The sequence below is a fragment of the Schistocerca piceifrons genome, chromosome 8 (assembly GCF_021461385.2).
Source record: "Schistocerca piceifrons isolate TAMUIC-IGC-003096 chromosome 8, iqSchPice1.1, whole genome shotgun sequence".
Taxonomy (NCBI): domain Eukaryota; kingdom Metazoa; phylum Arthropoda; class Insecta; order Orthoptera; family Acrididae; genus Schistocerca; species Schistocerca piceifrons.
Window position 1 is genome coordinate 13,748,182 of NC_060145.1, and position 17,215 is coordinate 13,765,396.

At 48.2% G+C, this 17,215-nt stretch overlaps 1 protein-coding gene across 1 annotated transcript in view; it reads left to right on the forward strand.

Moving 5' to 3' along the window:
- LOC124711449 (myrosinase 1-like) overlaps window positions 1–17,215 on the forward strand; it is a 538,885-nt gene that overhangs the window by 379,897 nt on the left and 141,773 nt on the right. The window lies entirely within an intron of this gene.

The following is a 17,215-nucleotide window of genomic DNA, read 5'->3' on the forward strand; positions in this document are numbered from 1 at the left end:
TCCATGTCCAGTGAGAAAATGGATGAGTCCCCTGGTTGGTTCAAAATAAGTCATTTCTATTCTTTCCCTGACGTCTGGCAGTAATTCGAAGGTCCTACGTCCTGTTTCTTCACTTGCCCATGAAAGTTGCCATAGCTGTTCCCCTTTTAATCTGATCTCAACTTTGTTGTCGGTCCTACTCCCTAGAATTTCCTCTATCTTGTCCAAGTTCCCCTTTTTTGCCCAGTACCAGGCGGCCTGCTCCCGAATTTTGATATCTAGTGGGCAGAGTCCCATTATGACTAACAGGGCTCCTCCCGGTGTAGTCCTATATGCCCCCATTGATCTCATAACCATATTCCTCTGCACTCTTCTCACTGTCATGGCAGGCACCACCCTCGTGAGCCTGTGTGCCCAGACTCCTGAACCGTAACCCACTATGGAGGTGAGTATGCTGTTATGATATAGTTTGATGAGATGCGGTGGAAGGTGGAAGCGTTTGTGTCCAATGGAGATGAGGTTATTGAGTACTTGTAAAGCTCTTTGTGTTACGGTTTCAATGTGTCTGCCAAATGACCACTTCTCATCAATGATGATACCCAGGTATCGAGTCTCTCGTCGCCTAAGAACAGGTAAGCCCTCTATCCTGACAGTTGGATTTCTTACTAGCTGTCCCTTTAGAAGGAGGTACGTTGATTTAGTCGGTGAAATTGTCATTTTAGTATTCCGGCACCAATGTTGTAATGTTTGTATTGCTCGTTCTATCTTAGGCTCAATGTCTTCTCGGCTTCGGCCGCCAACCAGTAGAAGGAGGTCATCTGCGTAGGCTATCACCTCCAGCACTTCATTAGTTTGCTGTAATTTATCCAATAAAGGTTCCATGTGGATGTCCCAGAACAGGGGACCTAGCACGGAGCCCTGGGGACATCCCTTCGTGATTGTTTTTCTTACCCTTGTGCTGGGGGATGATAACCAGACCTCCCGGTCCTCACAATAGCTCCTCAGACACCCATATAGCGGCCATGGACACTCCTTCTCCCGTAAACAGGAGAAGAGCGAAGGCCACCACAGGTTGTCGAAGGCGCCACTTATGTCCACCATGATGCCGACAACGTACTTGTACGGGGTAGAGCCACAGACCTCAGCCGCCAGGGCGATTGCATCAGATGCCGAACGCCCCGGCCTAAAGCCGAATTGCCTGCTGCTCATCCCGCACAGCACTCGGTGCGCAGCCAGTCTGTCAGCCAGCAATCTCTCCAGAACCTTCCCAAGCAGATCAAGCAGGCAGATTGGCCAGTACGATTTTGTTTCTGCTGGGTCTTTATCGGCTCCTTTTTTGATGATAACTACATTTGCCCTTTTCCAAATTTGAGGGAACTTTTGCTGCCTCAGACATTCGTTGTATAGGTAAGTTAGAGGGGCGACTATCTGGGGAGCCAGGAATTGCACCACCTCCGCCACAATGCCATCCGGCCCGGGAGCTTTCCCTATCTTCAGGGTTTTTATGTGGGCAGCTACCTCCTCTTCAGAGAATGGGTAGACTGCCGTATCATTTCCATATATATTGCTTCTATAGTGCTCTCGCAGCTGCCGTTGTTCATTTGTCTCTCCCTCCGCTGTATCATCAGGCAGCAGGGACTGGAGAAGAACCTCGGCAGTTTCCTGCCAAGATTCTGTCATCCCGTCCCCACGCCTGACGGTTGAGAGCTCCATCGGAGAGCGGATTTTTTCTCGGACAAGCTTGTAGGGAATTCCCCAAGGATCGAGAGCAAGTTGGTTTAGAACAAAGTGTTCCCAACTTTTGGATCGTACTTCTCGTAAGTGTTTGTGGAAATTTTCTTTTGCTTCTCGGTACAGTTGCAGCCATCTTTGTCTCTCAAGCCAGACGACACTGCGCTGGTAGTACCTCCTGAGCCTTCTGACAGACCGACGCATCTCCTCCAATTCGGCTGACCATGGTGACGGAGAGGCCGCTATGGCCTTCCTCCTAGTAGGTACGGCAGCCTTCACTGCTCGAGTTATTGCTGTAGTCAGTTCTTCAGCTCTTTTGTCAATGTCGATGTCCAAAAGTCCGTCACCTTCTGGCAGTCCAGGAATGTCGCACTCCCTGGCAAGTTTCTCCCAGTCGGCTCTTTTATAGTTATATTGCACCTCCCACCCCATTGCCCAGCGACTCTCCCTGTTTCCCACACTGAAAGAGATAAGATTATGGTCACTGGTGGTAGCATTCTCTATCACTTCCCACTGCTGAATTAGGTGCACCGTGTTGGGCGTAGCCAGGGTCACGTCAATGTTTGTGCCCTGGCCACCTCCCGCCACATAAGTCGGAGGATTTCCAGGTCTATTTACTACCACCAGCTGCAAGGCCATAATAGCCTCTTCTGCCTTCTCTCCATTTGAGTCCCTGGTGCCGCTGTACCATAGGGGGGATTTTGCATTTATATCGGCAGTTATAATTACTTTTCGCCCCCGCAACGCCGTGATGACTGTGGTAAGATGTGCTAAATGTATTTCGATTTCGTCAGCATACTGAAAATACATATTGATAAGGACGATGGTGCCAGATGGAGTTTGCAGCTCCACGACGTTGCAGTGGCTGGATGAGAATTGTGTGAGAACTATGGCTCTCATAATTCTATTAGTTATAATTATTGCCGATTTTGGGTTTTCTCCACTACTTATAACTTGCCATGTCGCGGCTGTAAATACTAATTTCCCATTTAGGGAGTACGGCTCTTGCAGACAGATCAGATCCAGTCTCCTCTCCTCCACTTCCTTACGTAGCTCCTGCATCACTAGTCTACTGTTGTGGGCGTTTAGTTGTCCAATGGTGATTTTTGTCATCTAGTTATTATGGAGAATATGTATGTATTCTGTCATTTGGCCAGGTCTTATTCCAGTCAAACATGATACGTCCATTTGCTAGAACTGCTTGTACGTAAATGTCGTCCAAGTCAAACTTTTCCCCGCGTCTTTCAAAAAGTTTCTTGAGTAAGTCCCGCAGGGCTCCGAAGTCGGTGGGGAGATTCACTGACTTTAGCTGGATTCTGTCTACGGCCTCCATTACCGAGAAGGTGACTCTCCTACCATTTTCGTGTCCCACCCGGACCACGTGTCTTAAGGCAGTGGTCAGGGTAGTCGGCTGCTCTAGTCTCGCTAATTGCATGGTAAATTCAAGGTTTGGATAGACCCTGACTGGGTCGATGGGTGGCAATCTCACGACAGGATCTTTCGTGGCTAGTTCATTGGAGCTAGTTATTGTATTCTCCTGTAGTGGTTGTTTTGTGTTACTGTTATCTTTCGTTGAGATTGCCACTGTCTCTGTTACAGGATGCCATTGCCGTTGATCTTTGGTCGGCGTAGTCCTCCGGCTTTGGGAGGAGGGAGACTTGACTATAAGAGGCTCAGTTTGAGTTCCTCTGTCAGTTGTAGTGGATTCCGTCTGAGTGCACTCATCCTTTGTAGTGACTGAGGCGTTAGTGAGCGACCTCAAAAACATCTTAAAGGCACTTGCCCTCATGGCATCCCTCCTCCTTTTGCTCGGAGATTTTCTTTTGGTCATCCTGTGTGCTTTGGCTTGTTCAGCCATAGTCTCTCCTTGAGATTAACCTTTGCTCTAAGAGTCTGTAGGTGGGGCAATTCCGCCCAGTGGCGCCACAAGGTTTTTTGCCCCTTCTTTTACAAGGGATGCAGACTGTTGTAGCCTTACAATCTTTACGGACATGTCCGTCTTCGCCACATTTTGAGCAGGCCGACCCCCTGGTACAATGCCTCAGAACGTGGTCGAGATCTCCACAGTTGTGGCAACGCGGTACCACAATATAGTCACGTGTGTTTATGGCGTGAAAGCCGATGTAGAGTCTGCCCATTGTAGTAATCTTTTTCCACATTTGAGCTGAGACCTCTGCGACATGGTGAACCACGTCACGGTCTCGAGGTCCTGTTTTAAATCTCAATTTGAAGCTTTCTTTAAATTCATCCTCTGTCATTTCTTCGAAATTTTGTGCCCTCACGGTTTCATGAATCTCCTCATTTGACATAATTGTCGGTACATCATATAAGATGACCAAAGGGTTTCTCTTCCTCGGTGGCTCGCATTTGACCACCGAGTTTAGTTTAGCATTATTTAGTAGTTTAACCTTGTCCTCTTCAGAGGCCACTTCTACTATTACAGAGTTCTTGCTTGGTTTGACCTTATTTATTTTGATTTTATCTTTTATCGGATTTACTGTCGTGGTGAGTAGCTCCTGTATTTTCCTTACACTAGTGTCCTTGCCGGGTAAGGTCCTTAGAAAGACTGTTGTGTCAGCCCTTTTAGTTATCTTTGCAATTGTATCCCTGGTTGTTTGTGGTTTCGGTGGCGCTTGTGCGACCACCCCTGCCCAGGTCTTGGCCGGTTGTTTCCTCAATCTTTCATTTTCCTTTTGTAACTCTTCAACACGGCCCTCGAGCTTGGCGTTTGCTATGGCCCACGCCGCCAATTCATTTTTAATAGTTGTTAGTGCCGCCTGGCTGATTTTTCCATTTTTGATATTTTTCTCAAGGAGCAAAGTAATTCTATTATGTCTCTGCAAGACGTTTTCCTCCATTACCTGTCCTGACTCGTCCTGGGGAGCAGGTACAGGCATCACTGAAGCTCGCGATAGCGCACTCGACTCACTCGTTTCTGGCGTCTCCATGTTTGAACGAGTGAATAAAAGAGGTGGGAGCCCGTCTCTTACCCCGGACCGGCTCCTCTGACATGGGGGGGGGGGGGGGGGGACTACTGCAGCTCGCCCACCGACCTCGCCCCTAGGTCAAGGGCATTCCAGAACTGCCGGGTTCAGCGCGCCGTCGCCAGCGCACTGGTCCCCATCGATGGCCTCGTCGCCGACGATTTCACTCGACGCTCCTCGGCAACTGCACCCCGCACTCCGGAGAGGCGGATGCACCTCTCGCCCTTCGCCGCCTACTAGCCCGAGCTTCCACCAGAAGGCCAGGGACCCACTCCTACTCAGGTGGTGGGTCGGTGGTCCAGTCGTTCGGCGGTCTGGGCCCATCTAACCTGGCCCAGGCGATGTCACCACCTCCTGGGTTTGGCAGAACACGCCCCGGTTACCCAGGGGCGCGGCGAAGCACCCTTGCCGACTCGCGCCGCGATCCCACGCCGACAAACGAGGTCGCCGGCATGCAGAGCACCTGCTGGTCTGTGCCCTGCGAACAGAAAGGGACTGGTGTTCGGTCCCTCGACACAGCTCCCCCTGTGCCACGCACCCTTCGCTTTCGCATCGGGTTGGGTCGCAGCTCTCCCTTTTGTCGCAAGGCGGAATGCCGAGCTTAACATCTGGCACCACGGGAAGGCGGAAAGAGCCACTTGGGAAGGAGAGGCTATAAGAGACGCTTCACTTCCCCTGTGAGGACTGCCGCGGCACACCCGACTGAGAAGCGATACGCCCCAGTGCGAGCTTCCGTGCCTTACGGCGCGCCGGCGACGGGCGGGCCCGCGCCGAAACGCGCCGTCGAGCGACTGACCTCACGCCAGACACGTACGTATGCATCCTGTCTATCACCTGCATCCATTCGTGGCCATTGTGCATTCCGACAGATTTGTGCAATTCCATCAGGACAATGCGACACCCCACACGTCTAGAATTGCTACAAAGTGGCTTCAGGAGCCCTCTTATGAGTTTAAAGACTCTAGCTGGCCACCAGACACTGCAGAGATGAACATTAAAATTGAGCATATCTGGGATGCCTTGCAACGTGCTGTTCAGGAGAGACCTCCACCGCGTCGTACTGTTAAGGATTTATGGACAGTTGTTCATGATTCATGGCGTCGGTTCCCTCCAGCACTACTTCAGACACTACTTCTGGTCGTCATTTCCTCTTTACATTTGCGAAAGAAGAAGAATATACGCTGAAGAGCCAGAGAAACTTGTTCACCTGCCTAATATCGTGTAGGGCCCCCGCGGTCACGCAGAAGTGCCGCAACACGACGTGGCATGGACTCGACTTGTGTCTGAAGTAGTGCTGGAGGGAACCGACGCCATGAATCATGAACAACTGTCCATAAATCCTTAACAGTACGACGCGGTGGAGGTCTCTCCTGAACAGCACGTTGCAAGGCATCCCAGATATGCTCAATTTTAATGTTCATCTCTGCAGTGTCTGGTGGCCAGCTAGAGTCTTTAAACTCATAAGAGGGCTCCTGAAGCCACTTTGTAGCAATTCTAGACGTGTGGGGTGTCGCATTGTCCTGATGGAATCGCACAAATCTGTCGGAATGCACAATGGCCACGAATGGATGCAGGTGATAGACAGGATGCATACGTACGTGTCATCTGTCAGAGTCTTATCTAGACGTATCAGGGATCCATATCACTCCAACTGCACACGCCCCACACCATTGCAGAGCCTCCACCAGCTTGAACAGTCCCCTGCTGACATGCAGGGTGCATGGATTCATGAGGTTGTCTGCATACTCGTACACGCCCATCCGCTCGATACAATTTGAAACGAGACTCGTCCGACGAGGCAATATGTTTCCAGCCGCCAACGGTCCAATGTCGGTGTTGGCGCCCATGCGAGACGTAAAAGCTTTGTGTCGTGCAGTCGTCAAGGGTGCACGAGTGGGACTTAGCTTCCAAAGCCCATATCGATGATGTTTCGTTCAATGGTTCGCATGCTGACACTTGTTGACGGCCCAGCGTTGAGATCTGCAGAAGTTTTCGGAAGGGTTGCACTTCTAGCATGTTGAAGGATTCTCTCCAGTCGTCGTTCGTCCCGCTGTGGGATCTTTATCCGGCAGCAGCGATGTCGGCTGATTTGATGTTTTACCGGATTCCTGACGTTCACGGTACACTCGTAAAATGGTCGTACGGGAAAATCCCCACTTCATCGCTACCTCGGAGATGCTGCGTCCCATCGCTCGTGCGCCGACTATAACACCACGTTCAGACTCACTTAACTCTTGATAATCCGTCACTGTCGCAGCATACCGAGCGAGGTGGCGCAGTGGTTCGCACACTGGACTCGCATTCTGGAGGACGACGGTTCAATCCCGCGTCCGGCCAACCTGATTTAGGTTTTCCGTGATTTCCCTAAATCGCTTCAGGCAAATGCCGGGATGGTTCCTTTGAAAGGGCACGGCCGACTTCCTTCCCCATCCTTCCCTAGTCCGATGAGACAGATGACCTCGCAGTTTGGTAGTTTGGTCTCCTCCTCCTCCCCCCCCCCCCCTCACCCTACCAACCAGCCACTGTCGCAGCAGTAACCGATCAAACAAACTGCCCCAGACACTTGTTGTCTTACATAGGCGATGCCGACCGCAGCGCCGTGTTCTTCCTGTTTACGCCGGCCGAAGTGGCCGTGCGGTTAAAGGCGCTGCAGTCTGGAACCGCAAGACCGCTACGGTCGCAGGTTCGAATCCTGCCTCGGGCATGGATGTTTGTGATGTGCTTAGGTTAGTTCGGTTTAACTAGTTCTAAGTTCTAGGGGACTAATGACCTCAGCAGTTGAGTCCCATAGTGCTCAGAGCCATTTGAACCATTCTTCCTGTTTACATATCTCTGTATGTGAATACGCATGCCTATACCAGTTTGCCTGGCGCTTCATTGCATATTGACAATAAAAGAAAGCTGGCAGTACGAAACACGAATCGTCGAAGATCGTAAGCCCCTACGCTGATCAGCTTGTTCTTGCTAACAACAGAAAATATTTTATTTAAAATTACAACATAGGAATAAAGCAACATCTTTAAAAAAATGCTAAAAGTACTGTTCAGTACGGCAGATACGAAAGCAGTTTCATGCACATCGATTTCAGCTACTGTGTAGCTATCTTCAGTAAAATTATATCGACGCCATGATGATTGATCGTAAATAAAATAGCACGTTGTACCACGTTGCCATTACAGATAACAGACAGTTAAAATGTGGTTATAACTGCACTACAGGTGGCTACATAGTAGCTGAAATAGCACTAAACAGTTTAAAAATTTACTACTGGTGCTGCTAACCCTCCTATCCTGGATCTTGTTAATAGAGTCGTTTAGCGCGCAGTTCCTGAAGAATTTTAAATATGCTATTATCAGCCATTTCGAAAGAAGGGGGATAAAACAGCAGCAAAGAATTATTAATTCGTCTCATTTTCCAATATTTTCAAAAACGTTTGAGATTATCATATAAAATATATTTTTAAACGCTTGTTAAGGTAACGAATTACCAGTAGAGGACGAACATTGATTTCAAAAAGGATGTTCAGCTGAACACGTTATATTTATCTTAAGAGAGGGGTGTCCTAGAATCAATACATCATAAATTGCTGCTATGGGAAGTATTTTGTGACTTAGCTAATGTTTATGAAGATATCCTCACGCAAAAGGTAAACTACGATGGTCTTTCAAAAGAATTGAAGAAAATAATTTATTTTACAAAATACCTTTAGAGGCCTTCAATATGATCTCATTTCCTGCTTATGACAGCTTCCCTACGTTTCGGCAACTGATATATTCAGGATACGACAGCTTCGTTGTTGAGCTATCTGTTTACTTGGGTCACGTCTCTGGAAGATTCACCAGTCGTATCAAAACGTTTTCCTCGGAATTGTTCCTTCAATTTGGGAAACAAATCAAAGTCTGGTGGGAGGCACTGGCGGGTGGAGAAATATTTCCCATCCATATCTGTTGAGAGTTTCTCTCACGGTTAGAGAAATATGGGGTCTTGCGTTAACGTGCAAGACGAGGACACAAGGTGCAAGCATGCCACCCTTTCTTTGACTAATTACCTGGTTCAAAACATTCTGCAGGAGCAGAATGTAGTACGCACCTGTTACAGACGTCCCTTGGGGAACTCTGTTTGTAGCTATCACTCCATTCGTGTCATACGCAAAGCCCGTCATCAGTTTCACCTTTGATTGTAGACGGGAGGATATTTTCGAACGTGGAGAGTCGGAACTTTTCCATTGTGACGACTGAGACTACATTTATGGCTCAAAATCTCGTATTCAGATTTCATCGAGTGCAACAGTCCTTTCCAGAAACCGTTCTCCTTCTGTTCGATAATGTTGAAGCCGTTCTTCTGCCATTCTTTTGCCACTTGATTTCTGTTCTTCACTCAGATGATGCAGAACCCATCTGGCAGCAACTTCTCCCGTCTTTAACTTTTCAGTTATGGTTCCGTAAACAAAAGTAACGGACATTCTGGCCTCGTATGCAATTTCCTCACATGATTTTCGTCGATCCTCTCTCAAAATGTCGTTAGCAATAACTTGAGAGGTGCGCTTGCAATTCTTGGGCTGTGCTTACCCGACCTTCACGGATACCAGCAGATTCCGGTGATACTGTGCTACGCCCCTCTAAACTATTCCCACGCTCCTCTCTCAGAGCGCTGTAAATTTCCGTTGGGTTCCTTCCACATAGGCATCCGATTTTGACCTAGGAACGCTAGTTACTATGTGTGATGCGACCTGACTCGGTTTCAGCTTCCATTTTAAAACAGAACTACTCGCAACACAGTCACGCGAACCAGAAAAAAAAAGAAAAACATATATGACGGTCACGCCTAAAGTTGCGCTCACGAGTGACACGCATTTCGACTTGATCACGCTACCGTAACAGTCGCGCATGCACACCGTGCAGTACTTTTGAAATGACCCTCGTATTACGGAATAATAGACAAACTAACTTATCAGTAGACACTTCGCATTTGTACCACAATGTTCAATTTTTGGTACCTTGTTGTCTCTGATGCACATAAATGATCTTCCACTTACGCTAATCTCTTTTCAGGTGATACAAGCACAGGTATGAAAGTAGTGTTAGACCACTCACTAGAAAAGGACTAATGAAATGTTTGAAAACATCAACATGTGGTTCAAGGCAGATGGGTTAGCATTAAATTCCAGTAAAAATCATCACATGCAATTCAGTACTTCTTGCTGAACTTCACGTCTTTAAAACAGCTTATTCGAACGAAAAAATAGAAGACGTAAAAAGCGATAAGTTTTTGGGGCTATAGGCCGATGATAACCAATAAATGGTAAAACACACGTCCAGTAGTTAATGAATGACGTTAGTTCCGGTTTGTTGTAGTACACAACATTGGAGCTAATGGGCAATTTAAAAACCGGTAAGACTCGAGCAATGACGGTTCTGTGCTAATTGTGTACGATAATAGTAATAACGATAATCATTATTATTATTTAATTTCGTCTGGTTCAGCGGCATGATGCAGATCTTGCTATCGGACGCCGCTTCGGCGTGGAGAAGGCAGCAACAGTATGACGTGGAATCCTAACCGCGTGTTGTTTCTCACACCGTTGACAGTTAAGCCTGGATTAAAACTAAGACTGAAAAATTCGTGGTCCGACCAAGACTGGATCCTGCGACGTCTCGGCTTCCAGGCACGTGCTTTCTACATCTACATCTACATCCATACTCCACAAGCTACCTGACGGTGTGTGGTAGAGGGTACCTTGAGTACCTCTATCGGTTCTCCCTTCTATTCCAGTCTCGTATTGTTCGTGCAAAGGAGGATTGTCGGTATGCCTCTGTGTGGGCTCTAATCTCTCTGATTTTGTCCTCATGGTCTCTTCGCGAGATATACGTAGGAGGGAGCTTTGCCGCCAGGCTACTTATACCCGACATGTATGTGAAAACTTTGTCTATTGTTTTTGATTAGAGAGTTTGTGACTATCCAAATATGTGACGTAAATGGCCGTATCGTTTGATTGCATGGACTTCGAAGTTTAAATTATGTATGCCGCCAAGGGACCGTAGACCTTAGTATTTGACATAAATTTCAACTTGATACCCCTCCCAGTTCTTGAGAAGAAGGCGTCTTGGACAGAGAGGCAGACGCAGAGAAAAGGACAAAAGAAAAATATGTTGTTGCGAGAACTAGTCATACGGTGAGGGAAGAATTGTAGGAAGACAGGGGAGAAGCGGGTGTGTGTGGTAATATCGAGAGGGAAGGACGGGAAGGTGCGGGTAGGGGAGTCCTAATGTGGATCAGGAGGGGAAGCGCCGGGTAGAAGATGTTACCAGGGCCAGATGTGGGGGCGCGTTGCATGGACCGGTTAGGACGGCCTGACGCAGCCTGGCAACAGGACGTGGAGTGTGTGTTGGCGTAGGTGTAGCAACATACCACAATTGGAGGTCGATCTGATTATACAGTAGTTGGCCAGTTTAAAGGAATTAATCAAATATAGTTGTGCAATGTAGCGAATTAATACACTACTGGCCATTAAAATTGCTACACCAAGAAGATGACGTGCTACAGACGCGAAATTTAACCGACGGGAAGAAGATGCTGTGATATGCAAATGATTAGCTTTTCACAGCATTCACACAAGGTTGGCGCCGGTGGCGACACCTACAACGTGCTGACATGAGGAAAGTTTCCAACCGATTTCTCATACACAAACACCAGTTGACCGGCGTTGCCTGGTGAGACGTCGTTGCGATGCCTCATGTACGGACGAGAAATGCGTACCATCACGTTTCCGACTTTGATAAAGGTCGGGTTGTAGCCTATCCCGATTGCGGTTTATCGTATCGCGACATTGCTGCTCGCGTTAGTAGAGATCCAATGACTGTTAGCAGAGTATGGAATCGGTGGGTTCAGGAGGGTCATACGGAACGCCATCCTGGATCCTAACTGCATCATATCACAAGCAGTCGAGACGACAGGCATCTTATCCGCATGGCTGTAACGGATCGTGCAGCCACGTCTCGATACCTGCGTCAACAGATGGGGACGTTTGCAACGCAACAACCATCTGCACGAACAGCTCGACGACGTTTGTAGCAGCACGGACTATCAGCTCGGAGACCATGGCTGCGGTTACCCTTGACGCTGCATCACAGACAGGAGCGCCTGTACTCGACAACGAACCAGGGTGCACGAATGGCAAAACGTCATTTTTTCAGATGAATCCAGGTTCTGTTTACAGCATCATAATGGTCGCATCCGTGTTTGGCGATATCGCGGTGAACGCACATTGGAAGCGTGTATTCGTCATCGCCATACTGGCGTATCACCCGGCGTGATGGTATGGAGCGCCATTGGTTACACGTCTCGGTTACCTCTTGTTCGCATTCACGGCACTTTGTACAGTGGACATTACATTTCAGATGTGTTTACGACCCGTCGCTCTACCCTTCTTTCGATTCCTGCAAAACCCTACATTTCAGCAGGATAATGCACGACCGCACGTTGCAGGTCCTGTACGGGCCTTTCTGGATACCGAAATTGTTCGACTGATGCCCTGGCCATCACATTCTCCAGATCTCTCACCAATTGAAAACGTCTGATCAATAGTGGCCGAGCAACTGGCTCGTCACAATACGCCAGTCACTACTCGTGATGAACTGTGGTATCGTGTTGAAGCTGCATGGGCAGCTGTACCTGTACACGCCATCCTAGCTCTGTTTGACTCAATGCCCAGGCGTATCAAGGCCGTTATTACGGCCAGAGGTGGTTGTTCTGGGTACTGATTTCTCAGGATGTATGCACCCAAATTGCGTGAAAATGTAATCACATGTCAGTTCTAGTATAATAAATTTGTCCAATGAATACCCGTCTGGAACGATGAATCGCCAAAATTATTGGGTTGGCGCATACGTTCGTAGCGTTTTTCAGTACACTTAACAGAGACTTTAGTCATAGACAGTACATTTTCCTTCACTGTTAACAGTAGTCTACCAACGCTGAGGTACCTTTTCCAATCCGGAATTGTCGACATGACGGTGGTTTTGAGGCGAAGAACTCTTCGAGCCATATTTTGAGCTAATTTTCATGCAGATAGAAAGTTCCTTGACGGTTGGTCGATAGGGAGCGGAGTGGAAAAGGTGAAAATCTAAGGGCGCAAGATCTGGTCATTAAGGCCGGAATGACCTCTTCCCAGGCCAACTCCTGTGTAGCATTTTTTGTCAACTTAGCAGAATGCGGGCGGGCGTTGTCTTAGAGTAGCATCACTTTACACAGTCTTCTTGGTCGCTGTTCTTGGATAGCGTCTGCAAGACTTGTCAGCTGTTGACAATAAATGTCAACAGTGATGGTTACACCCTGGGGAAGCAATTCATGGTACACCGTACCGTCGCTGAGCCACCAGATGAATAACTTTGTCTTTTGTGGGTGCACGGAGGTCTTTATACTAGCAGTTGCTCCTTGGTTTGGGCTCAACCAGTCATTTATTTTGCTTATGTTAGCGTAAAGACACCATTTGTCGTCACCAGTAACGACGCAGTATGTGAATGGTCGGTGTTGTTCACAAGCCAATTGATTAAAAGCAAGCAGAGCTGCACATATGACCACCCACTGATATTTGTGTGTTTGGGTTAGAGCATACACCAGATTTTTGAACCTTCGCCATTGCACGCAAATGCCACACCATGGTGGAGCGATCACAGTTCATCACATTCCCCAGTTCTCGAACACACTGACGTGTATCACTGTGGGTTAATGAGTTTAAACCATCTTCATCAAATCCCTAAGTCCTTCCTGAACGAGGAGAGTGACTAATGTCAAAACGATCCACCTTAGAACGAGAAAGCTATTTCCTTGCCGTGCTCGGAAATGTTCCGATTTCTCCACTTGGCGCCATAATTTTTAGCGTCCACAGTTCCACCCACTATCTGTAAATCACAAAACGACAATATGTAAACTCAAATAGCAACAGTGAAATACAAATAAGAAACGACAATCGATAAATAAACCCGTAGCAACCGGAATACCGACATGCAGAACAAAAGCGCTAGTGACTTATGCATCAACCTAATATGTGAGCTACAACAAGAATTCTTACCGAAAAGAGCTTGGACTCTGAAACAGCTCACGCTTAATGAAAGGAAGACAGGCTGTCAGAATTGTGGTTGGAGTCAGTTTCTCCCGTTTACACAGATGGTGCCCGGGGTCGCCCTCCTACTCTGTCGAGTATGCTCCCTGTTAGTTCTCGAATCGTCTAGATTAGTTAGCACGATGGCTGCTCGTGGAGTTTTAACTGTCACGTCGAAAAAATTCCACCTCGAAAATCAACTCATCATCATTCTGGAAACGACTTCCAGGCAATGGGTTCTTCACCCGAGGGCAAGAGGAAAAAGTCATTGGCTGGCGTGTCAGGAGAATACCGGGAGGTGGGAGTGAGGTAAAACTTGGCAGCCGAAACAATGACGTGGAAAGGGCGTTGTCGAGGACAGACACTCCCATGGAAAGCCTTCTGCAGTCTCGTCAGCAGATTTCGGTCGTATTCTCCTGTGACGGTTTGCCCGTTAAGAGCACAATCTGTTAGCGCCACACCATGACAATGTCAAACACACTCGGCATCTCCTTCCTGCATGATTATTGGGTCTACATCTACGTGATTACTCTTCTATTCACAATTAAGTGCCTGGCAGAGGGTTCGATGAACCACCTTCAAGCTATCTCTCTACCGTTCCACTCTCGAACGGCGCGCGGGAAAAACGAGCACTTAAATAAATTTTTCTGTGCGAGCCCTGATTTCTCTTACTTTGTCGTGATGATCACTACTCCCTATGCAGGTGGGTGCCAACAGAATGTTTTCGCAATCGGAGCAGAAAACTGCTGATGGAAATTTCATGAGAAGATCCCGTCGCAACGAAAAACGCCTTTGTTTTAATGATTACCTCTCCAATTTATTTACGTTCAGGGTAACTGCCAGAGTCTGCACTATTTATCCGTTCTCTGCAGGTCGTTCTGCAAATTCTTACTATCTTCTGGCGTTGTTACTTTCGTATAAACAATTTCATCATCTGCGAACAGCCTTAAAGAGCATCCGACGCTTTCTACTACATCATTCACATATACTGTGAACAGCAGCGGTCCTGTCACACTTCCCTGTGGTACTCCGGATATTACCATGCGCTTCAAATGAACCTGTCTTTTCGAATTTTGTAGGCATTATAAAGTGTCACATCAAAACACCTTCAACCGTCTAAATTTCCATTTTTATTTAACTTTTGCTACCAGTTTCAGCGTTGGATTACGCCATCTTCTGGGCCCTGACCGACGCGTAGGACCCATCCCACCTCTTGTACATTCAAAATGGGGCCCACAATAGAGTCACTAAGCAGTCCATTCGATCATCAGCTGCAAAGTTGACTGTCCAAGAGATGGGATTCTTCCTGAACGTCGGTCGGTGTGTATGAAAGTGGCGTAATGTAACACTGATACTGGTAGCAAAAGTAAAGTGAAACTGGAAGACTGCTGGAGGTGTTTTGATTCGACGTTTTGTATTGAACAGCCGATGTCCCATAACCATCCATGCAGATGGACGTACGGAGATTTGTAATGATTTTTTCCGACGCTTAGGAGGCATTGGAGCAATGCCTTTTTTTACACCCTCGAGTTTCGGCAACTTCTGCAGGGATTCTAGCGTACAGAGTCACCGACCTTGTAAAAGAGTTCTAGCAGCAGCGCGAGACCCTTGATGGAGGCAGTCATGCTGGCGTCTCGGATCCAAACTGAGTAACAGCCGTGTCATGCGCGTCTTCTAGTGCGCGTTTTCTGACGCTCAAAGCACCATCTATTGGCAAGTTTTCCTTAATTTTTTTTTTTGTTCCATGTCGTTTCCCCGTACGTCAACAACATGCTGTTCAAATTCGACGTGATTCTGAGCAGTGGTTCTCTTTGTACGGTGTTTTTGAAACAGTAACTTTAATTATGGACGCCCTGTATACGGCACCGGTGAACAATGGCAGGCGCTGAGTGACTGCTGTGAAGGACACGGAGGTACGCGTATTAATGTGAGACGGCGTTGTCAGCGCCTGACACAGTTTAGAAGGGGCCTCATTGTGGGTCCCCATTTGACCAGTTGTTCGAATATTGCAGTACCCAGGTCTGTGGGGCGTTCGCATTCGACAGTGGCCCGACGTTGGACTGCGTGGGAATGTGGGGGCAGGTAAACTTGTCGTCAATGTCCCGGGGGACCACGTGTGACCACCACAAGAGAGGATCGGCCTACTGTGCACGAAGCACGACGCAGCCATCACACTCTTATGCCTGCCACCCGAGATCAAGTAATGCGACTCCTTGAAAATTTCTGCACCATCCCGCACCATTGGCTGCAGACTGGAAGCAACCAGACTAGGGAGTCACCGTCCCATGAGTAGTCTGCCTTCAACACCACGACACAAAACGTCTGGTGCAGTGACCGGGAAACATTGACCGTTGGTGAGCGTCGTCGGTGTTCAGCGATAAATCGCGGTTCCTCACTGACCCGGATGATCCACCGTTGGCGACTATGGTGGGGCGACCTGGGCAGAGGCCTCATCCTTCCAACGTTTCGGAGAGCCTGAGCAGCGCCGCTACTGGTGGCATGGCGGGGGCAGCCCTCGGGTATAACGACAGTGCACGGCTGGCAGAGGCTGAGGGACATCCCACGTTCTCATGTCTTACCTCTCATGCGACAGTACCATGGCGTCATTTCCCAGCTGGACAATGCCGGTCCACACGGCACGTGTCTGTGTGAGCTGTCTCCGTGATGCTGGATGTGCTCCCGAGATCATCAAGATACCCAGGTCCGACCCGATGGTACGTACGTATTTCGGGCGAGCCCGGACGTAAACAACACCCCATTGTCAGTCCAGGTTGTGAAAGACCAGCTGCAACAGACGTGGGCCAGCTTGCCTCGGGAAAGGAGAGGAGAGGAGAGGAGAGGAGAGGAGAGGAGAGGAGAGGAGAGGAGAGGAGAGGAGAGGAGAGGAGAGGAGAGGAGAGGAGAGGAGAGGAGACGATACACCGTCTCCAACCGAATCAGTGTGTGCATCCAGGCCTAATCGGGTGCTAACTCAAACTGACACGTGGGCTCATACTGCCAAGCTCTTTGTAAACGTCACTCGATTTGATAATCACTCCTCTCAAACCGTGAAGGTTCATTTCATTACATTTCCTGCCCCCTTCTGGGTACTTCACTTCCGTTGTCAGGCAGTGTATATTAGTATCACCACAGCCCCACACAACAGTCGCGACACTTCGTCTCGTTTTTGTTACCCCACCGATAGCAGCGCCCCTAGCGACCAGCAAACGACACTTCTGAATACTTATTGATTGGCGACTCCATGGAGTGTCCTGTGCACCACGACCAGCTAATGGATATACTTGGAAGGAGAGACAGCATTGGTCGTATTTTTTTGTTTTATTAACCGCAAAATCGATTTTCGGTCACTTAGTGACCATCCTCAGTGCTGTAATATACAATTAAAATTGGTAGGCACTGGTGTCAACAAGCTTAGAGGGAT